Source organism: Platichthys flesus, chromosome 12 (genome assembly GCF_949316205.1).
Source record: "Platichthys flesus chromosome 12, fPlaFle2.1, whole genome shotgun sequence".
Lineage (NCBI taxonomy): Eukaryota > Metazoa > Chordata > Actinopteri > Pleuronectiformes > Pleuronectidae > Platichthys > Platichthys flesus.
The window spans coordinates 13,238,296-13,247,196 of record NC_084956.1 but is presented as its reverse complement, the minus strand read 5'-3'; positions in this window follow the sequence as shown (position 1 = coordinate 13,247,196).

The window sequence follows — 8,901 nt, the reverse complement described above, 5'->3', positions numbered from 1 at the left end:
GACCATATATAAAGATGGACAATGCGTCTCTACTTCCTCCCGCTTTCCTGAAATGAAGCCAAAAAGTCTTGGCTATGAAAGCGTATATTCCGTGCATTTTGGGCCAGAGTCTGTTTAGTAGCGATCAGTTACGCTTGACACTTTACCAATCGTGAGTCAGTCTCAACTGTCAATCATGATGTTTCACCATGTTTTTAGGACATCAAATAACTAATACAAAATCACAAAGATGAGCGCTTGAACATACATGCATTATAACTACTAGCTAAACAGACAGATACCATCTTTGACAAAAATGTATTAGACTTTTTTGTTCGGTCTATTCCTCATTGAGGAGGTACAGTTTACGACCTATACTGTGGCAATCAAGACAATTTAGCTTCACTTTTGAGCTTCTATTGTCCCTCTTTATATACACTCCGTTCCCTACAAACCTTGAAAATTTGATGATGTAGTTGAGTGTGTAGTATCTTATGGTTTTTGAGGGACTTAAAGTTTTGCTGTGTGGTTTTGCATCAAACCATCTGTCTCACAGCACAGAAACCAGGGACTGAAGGAATTTTTTAGCAAACGATGGCAAAGCCAGGAAAAAAATGCACCATTAGGAAAAAAATGGGGAAGTCAAGAGGTTGCTGTCGTAGCTCTGTGGCAGAGATATTTGGGTTAAGGGTCTGGTAACAGTCCAGGTGGCACACACCAAAGATCGGCTATGTGGGTCTGGCGCCGGTGGCTGGTCTTGAGCCCAGAGCACGTTCCAGGGTGGTTCGACCGGTTTGCCAAAGGATGTCAATGTGTCAGACGGTACAGCTGCGTTTTCTGCTGAGGTGAGTTTTCAGAAACCACCAGGATGGATATCCTCGAAGAAACTGGCTGCAACTCGCTGAAAGAACATCAAGAAAAGTTTGCTTTCCCCGAGAAGATGAGCGGTTTGGATTCATCGTCAGCAGATGAATTAAAGATCAGATGGTTTTGTGCTGATGTGCTTTTATCTGGAGGTACAACTGTGGGCTTTGGCACCAGGTTGTCATTTTTAGCAGCACATGGAGACCCACAAAGCAGCGGCAAGAGAGGGAAGCCTCTTGTTCAAATACAAGTTTGAAAAGGAGAATTGCTCTGTGTGTGGTGTTCCCCTTCAGTCACACTGGTGTGAAATACCAGCCTGTCCAATGCTGGGATAATGTAACGATAGACAATATTATACTCACAGACTCTCTCCACTACAACTCCACATCACTCGTTATGCTTTTCACAGCTTTTCAAAAGTATGACAGCTTATAGAGAATATGAAGAAACCTTTTCTAAGGCCCAACAGTCCCCTTAAAATCTTTTAAGCTGCACCAGATTTAACACACTCATTTTAGTTCCCTTAACATGCCAGATTTTTTTGAGATTGTCAAACAAAACAACGCTCTTGAAAAGTTAAGGAAAGGAACAACTATCTTGAATTTGCCCCATTGTCTGGGTTTTGCACTAAACTTTCTTCCCTGACCCATATCGTATCATTTCAACAAGTTTCGTGAAAATCTGCTCAGAAAGAAACACAAAATCTCACAGTGTTAAAGAAAGAAAAAAAAAAAAACTTGTACCAGACTATTTTTAAAGCTTTTCTTTATTGGCCCAAGTCACTTCCTTCCACTTACTTTAGTGGAAATCTCTTGGTCATTTTTTTGTATAATTCTCCTGACAAACAAAACATCCTTGGAGGAGGTGATTAACTTTGTTTATAAAAACAAGATGGAGGATTAAACTTCTTCTTCATTTTCCTTCTCTACACATATATTTTGTGTCACAGGAAGAGTTTAACATTTTTGGAAAATCCCTTCTTCGTCTCTACAGTTTGCAGCATCAACCAGACGTTCGCACGAAGCCTGGAAACAGGAACCTGGATCTGTCCAACGGTATCAAAACCCACCTTTCAAATCAGAAAATCCGCCGGCACTCAAACCTCCGCCACCCAGGCTGCTGCCCTCGCGGGAAAACACTTTTGATAAAAGACCAATTGTAACTTTGACTCCACAGTAACATGCCTTTTTTTTCTCTGCCTCCCTGAACAGAAATCAGCTTTCATCCTTCCCACCGGCTCCTTCAGGGAGTGAGCTCACAGTGTGTTGTGGCTGAACAAGTGACTGAGGGGCTGCCAAGGGCAAGGGTGCAAGGAAAGAAGTGGGCCTATCGTTTGAAATAAAGCAAGTCATTTATTTCAGGGCACAATTTCCGCTTAGTCATCGGGAAAACATCCACGGCCCCTTCTCTCTGCCAACCATGGGGGCGCACACTCGTTTCACCCAGAGAACGGAGGTGCAAGAAGTGCTGGACTGTGAGCGGAGCGGAGGTCGTGCAGCACCGGGGCTCCGCGCTGTCTCCAGCCGGGCTCTTTGATATGATCCGTGGGTTTGAGATGCTTCACTTCAGATGTTTTAAATGACTGGCATCAGGGACTGGTGAGGGGGCAAGGACTCCAAAAGAAGAAACGTTCAAGTGGAAAGCAGGAAAAGAGAAAAGGATTTTTCCCATGGTGCAGTAATTATGGGTTTTGCTGAAAACATTTGCTGAAATCCAGGCTAAAAGAGGCACTCGACTTCAGGGATGTATATTCAAGAAAAACTAACTGGAACTGCATTTTCTTTTTCTTTTTTTCCCCTTCACAGATCCACAAGACCGCTCAGGGTGACAGAGCGAGGCTTGTTTCCACTTAGGCCTTGATGGCACCGGTGTGAAACTGAGAACAGATGCATTGAGTCTCATTAAATCAGGTTGTGAAGTGTTGGCCTGGCAGTAACCTTGCACAAAATAAAGCCAGACACTGCAGTGACCTGCGACTCCCGCCTTCCCTTTTCGATTTGAGATAAATCATTGGTTTTATTGGTATCATCCAAATAGGAAGAACATCCAAGCACAACAGTGATGGCTGTGCTCGGAGATACCAATAGGCAGCCGCTGGTTTAATGTTGTGTTTCCAATGACCTGATATATTCTCAAATCCCCTGTCGTTTGAGTCAAGCTGAGCGGTGAGTCAGTCTGAACCCGAGCGAGAGAGGCGTCCTTGAGCGAGACGCAGCCTCCACCTGTTGTAGCAGTCAACGGCGCAGTTCGCCCAGAGGTCAGAGTCAAACCGAACCATTCTGACGTGAGAAATGAGTCGACGTTCCCAAAGATCACACCGTTTGCCAACACACGCGGCCGAGCGCTAACGTCGGAATGACAACTTCGGTGCTAATCAGACGTTTTATGCACTTGCTCGGTGGGAGAGTGTCAGAGCTTTTGGCTCAAGTAAACACTCTAACACAATCCAGACACCACGTTACACTGCACCTGCACCTGAAACAACACTGGAGCCGGATCAGCCCAATGTGTGTTGTTGGGTCGTCACAAAGATCTGCCTGTTTCCTGCGTGAAGCTGGAAAACACAATCACCAGCGATCAGTGAGTTTAACCAGTTCCTCTTTATTGAACTCTGTCGGTTTGTAATCAGTATAAGCACTAAATAGGGTTTGTAACATAATAAAATATTGTGATACAGTAATTTTGCATCAGATTTGATGACATCTGACTACATAGAAAAGAGCATATCAACATATTTGATAATACTATGGAAGATTCTCTAATTCTAACCTTTCTCTCACTCTCCAGGATTTATCCAGGATGATATAACATACACATATGTGCCTTACAGTGTGTTTAAAAGCATTAAATGAGCTAAATAGGCAGGGCAGCGTCCACTGACTACAATGCTACACGCCCCCCCTCCCTCCCTTCTGTTTTTTCACCAGTGGAAACAAGTGATCACTCCGTATCCTTTTACATCTCTGATGGGTTTTTCAGCCATGTTGCGCTCTGCTGTAATGGAACATCCACTCATGAAAATACACATGGCGAGCTGTTTGAAGATATCAGCCATTCTCGCCTCTCTCTTTCTCTTTTTTGTCCTTCTCTCGTTCCCCCCATTACAGCCCTAACGGAAAATCTGCCACGGTTTTCCCTTCTTTATGCCAAATAATGGATTTTGACAAATCTGGAAAGGGCTGATAAAAATATGTTGATATACATTTGACATTTTTCTTCCAATTTTATTATTTTTCTTTATCCATTTTGAACTCACCTATCAGTTTGAAGAAAATAGTTAATATCACTATGATGAGAATGTGTGGGGGTTCAGGGCCATCCTGATCAATGCTCACAGTTTGTTCTCTCATTCCCGAGCATTCAAATCCCAATTTTGGGAAGAAGAGACAGGGTTGAAGAAGAGGAAATTTAATTGCGTATCCATGGTGTGTTTTAATCTTCTTCACCCTGGCGATGCAATTCATAAAATACCATCACTCCGCCCAGTGCTTTTTGACCCAGTGCTTTTGGACCCTCGGTTCAGGCCTCATTCATGGGCCCTGCAGCTCTGATTTCATAGTAAGTTACTTTGCTCTGCTCTTGAAAGAGCTCTTAAAGGAAATGGACGAAAACTGGTAGCATGATCAATTTACTCTTTGTCTTAACAAAATCATTTACGGTTATATACATTTACTTTTTTCTCGGCAGAGTGTTCACTTGTCAATGTCAGCAGTGCCGGCTTTTCTGAGTGTTGAGTGATTGAATGAAAATCTGCGAAAATTAAGAATTATGGGGTTTTGGTGAAGCTTTCAAATGATTCATCCTAAAGAATATGTGGTGAACTGCACTGCAGCTGTGGCAGGCATACATCGCCTCCAAATTATATAATGTATATGTATATTCTGGCTGTAAAGGACATTTTTTCATATATATGTTAACAATCTTCCGACTTCTGTGAGAGGCTTTTTGGCTGCACACATGTCCAGGAGCACAGCTGTTGGCACCGTCTGAAACGCGGCAGTGTCAGAATGTGCATGCGATGGAAATCTTTCGAGGCAATCATTACCCTACCAAACAGTTGGAATAGTCTTCACAAGCTATTTGGAAAAAAAATGCGAGGACCTTTTTTATGCTTGTCGGAGCAGTAAAAACCGGCCTGATAACTTCAGTCGTTTCTAAGAATGCTGACACGGGACTGTGGGAACTCGCTCTCTGAGTCTCATGGTCCTGCAAACCTTCAGGTCGTAAACTAATCATTACGTGGTTCTGAATGAAGCCACAGTAAAGTACGTTACTATCAAGTTACGTAACTGTATTATTACTACTACTGTATTATTAATGTTTTTAATCACTGTATTTTATTTTTGTCTGGGAAGGTTAAATGTAGGTTCTCAAGCTTTTTTTCATTGGATTTGATTTTGGTGTTGACCCGATCGGGGGGTTGGAGCCGTGGTATTGTGGTCCTGCTCATACAAGCGCTCAGACAATGGTGAGTCACCCCAGTTTATATAGAATCAAATAACCAATAATAAGTAAACCTACCAACAAAAAGAAACTTGGACAAAACGTGTGATAGGAACTACCTACAGTGACAGAAACCGTACAAAAATGTATTTGATGTGTTTTTGACTTACTTTGGTCCATGTCCCGTCCACTAACATGGAGGAGGCGATGTTGATGGCCTCTACTATCAGTATACCAAGCCACCAGGGAGCCAATGAGATGCTTTTGATTCACTTTCATCCATCTCTATGTGGAGTCTACTGTTTCATGTATCAAAAGTAAAGGTAGGCCTGTTCTAATCTGCAAAGTAGTAACTGTAGCATCAGGTAAATGCAGTGGAGTAAAAGTGTGAATGATCATAAAGAAGAAATAATACAAATAATACAAACTTCTTAAATTTTACGACCGCAGCATCACATTCTACAAAAAGTCATCGGCTTGATTACAGCTGATGAGCCATTGGAAATATTAATATATTCCCGATTGGTTGCGTTAAACAAACTGCACAAACTATCTCTACCTCACATGTGCTGCGACCGGCATCCTGAGCTCTGCACATGTGACCTCACGCTGAACGTCTCTCTCATTCCTCGGCGTTCAAATCCCAATTCTGACATCTGTCAGAGGAGGCAGGGTTGAAGAAGAGGACATGTAATGCTCAACCCTGCTGTGTTTTTATCATCCTCCCCTCGGTGATGGCGTTACATCAAACACCTCCACTCGGCCCGGTGCTTTTTGGCCCTCGGTCCGGGCCTCATGCGTGGGCCCTGGAGAGCAGCGGAGCAGGTGTCTCCGGGAAACCGCCCGGTGTTTCTCTGACAGTCGCTGCTGCGTTGCCGTCTCGTGTGATGGACGAGGCTACATCGCTCGGAGGAACATGGCCCTGCGTACATCAGGATCTCATTACTGGCTTATTGCAGATATACACTATGTCAAACAAAGTTTAGACTTCGGGCCTTGCTGTCACTTTTTCTGATTTCCACTTTTTTCCTACATGTCCAAGAGCACGTCGCGTTCAGAAAATCTGAGCACATCCTCTCCTGTCAGGACAATCCAACATGCAGTCATGCAAACTTACCTAATCTGATTTGGCAACCTATTTACTGAAGCCTGAGTTCTTCCTGATTTATTTGCTACATTTGCACAAATGTAGTCATTCACAGTTTCCCAGGATTCTAACCCATGCAGCTGAATGTGATGTCGAGTGAAATCACTCAGGCTCATGGAGCGGATCCATTAAGTCTCCTTTCCCCAGCTTTTACTTCGTTCGCTGAAAAAAGAAAGTTTCATACCAAAATGACTTCAATTGGTAACACGCAAATGAATCACGTTATTTCAAATTCTACTCAATATAGCATTGACATGATGTATCTTTAAGCTAGACAAACTCAAGTTATCTGTCTGCAACCATTGGAAGTTGGTCCAACAATTTCCTTTTTCCTGTTAATATTTCTTTCCAGCCATTGTATTACAATAAGTAAATTCATTTACTACCACACGATTGGCCCACGTCAGTGGGCCAATTACTGGCCCTCAAAGATGATTACTGGCCCACATCTTTGCATATCTCTGAGGAGATATGCAAAGATGAAGAATTAATGTTAATTTGATTCTGGAAAAAAAGCCAGTCCCAGTCTAGTGACGCAGAATGGCTCATAAATCACAACAATTCCACTTTAATCCTCGGTGCATTCTTCAGACGGCATCAAACAGTTCCTCCAAACCGTCCCTGTGTTTCTGAGCCAGACGTCTGCGTTTCCCTGGCTGCACGCTGGGAGCTTCAGGCAGCTGCATCAACCTGACTGGAAGAGAGACACTGCCAGCTACAGACACTGATTTTTATGAGAACAAATATTTAAATTTGGCAAATAAATGAAAGAACAAGCACCTTTCAAATTAAAAGGATGTTCTACGTTCATAATAGGGCGATAAGAGAGAGGTTTAAAGGATTAAAGCGGATGTTATGGTACCGAGCTTTCCCACGTGTCAACGATTGTCCAGCTCTATTACATCTGGTCTCCAGTTTGATCTGGCGAGGACACTTTTTTCAAATCGTTTTTATGGCCTCCCTGCTTGATTTAATGGCGGACAATAAATAGGAGTGTAGGAGAAAGTCATGCAACAAATATCAAGAGCTGCACTCAAACTCACGACAGCGCTCTCACATGGTCTCCGGTTGCTGGCTCCACCGCTGCACGGCCCTAGAAGGGCAACGCTAACAGTGACACATAACTCATTTAATGGAAGCTGACATTTCTTGGAAAGGGGAAACTTCTTGTGGGGTGTCCCTGCAACACATTTTTGAATCCAGCAACCTCAAATCAACTGCACTTTTCCACTGGAGAGTGAATGGGAATGAGACGCCCTCCTTCCTGGCGACCCGTGGTTTGTCTCTTCAGCTTAACAACCACTTTCAAGGCGCATGTTTTCACTGTGATTTACATTTTCCATTTAAAGTTGTTTTTTCTCGTTCAGGTCTCATGCATAGCTGACGGGCTTTGGAGTGGAGCGTACAGCCGAGGCAGCTCTCAGAGTGCATTTATGAGGCAGATGATCATTTCTGCTCATTTTTATTTCACACATATATATTTCTTGGTTACATCGAAGCTGCAAACTTGTTTATGACGGTGCAGTAACACATCTCCTTAAAGAAATACAAAGGTTTTGCCACATGCCTTTAAAGTCCCTCCCTCCTGTGTTTTCTTCTTGTTTTCACTTCACTCAGAGTTCGACCTTCACTTAGCAGAATGATGCAGCTTTCACACAAAGAGTTTGACTTTAAATCTGAGTTTAACACGTGCACGAGCATGACTCATCATCGAAGAACCAATTGTAGACCGAAATGCCACTTACACTAGTGTGACAGGAAAACTCTAAACCTGCAGCTCACTGAGGCTGAGGAGGGAGTTTTAAATGAAGAAGATAACATCTTGCACCAGATCTCATTAAAAAAGGGAATCATGAGTAGATGCGATATTCGTCATTTATAAAAAAGTTGGTTCAACTTTGTGTTGAAGGATTGTCACCGCTCTGAAGGACATTGTGTTTCCACTCCTGTTTTTTGTTATTTGGCTGGTATGTACGGTGTGGATGTATGTTCGAAAGCAGCATCACACAAAAACCAGGAATGATGGGAGGATGTGGGAGGTGTCCAGGAAGAACCCATTAAACTTTGGTGCAAATCTAGTTCAGGGGGCAGATCCAGGATTTATTTTGACTTTCTTTTTCACATTGTGATGTGTTTTCATAATGTTGGGCCTTGGTGGAGTAATGTATTCTGAGTGCCATTCTGATCATAGTTTATTGACTTTGATGATTCATATGAAACAAAATGAATATACTGCACTGATTATTTCCATGTCTTTTGGTGTCATACTTTTATTTTATAGTCATGAAATTACCACTTGAGCTACTTCACTTTGCAGAAACTGCATCATCTGTCCTTTAAGATAGTTACAGCTCTGTGATTTGTATTAAAAGTATTTCAGCTAACAGTGTAAACATGCTGTTGTGTAGCTACAAAGTGTCACACACACAAACACAACTCTTTATCTTGGGTATTTGAACACAAACAGC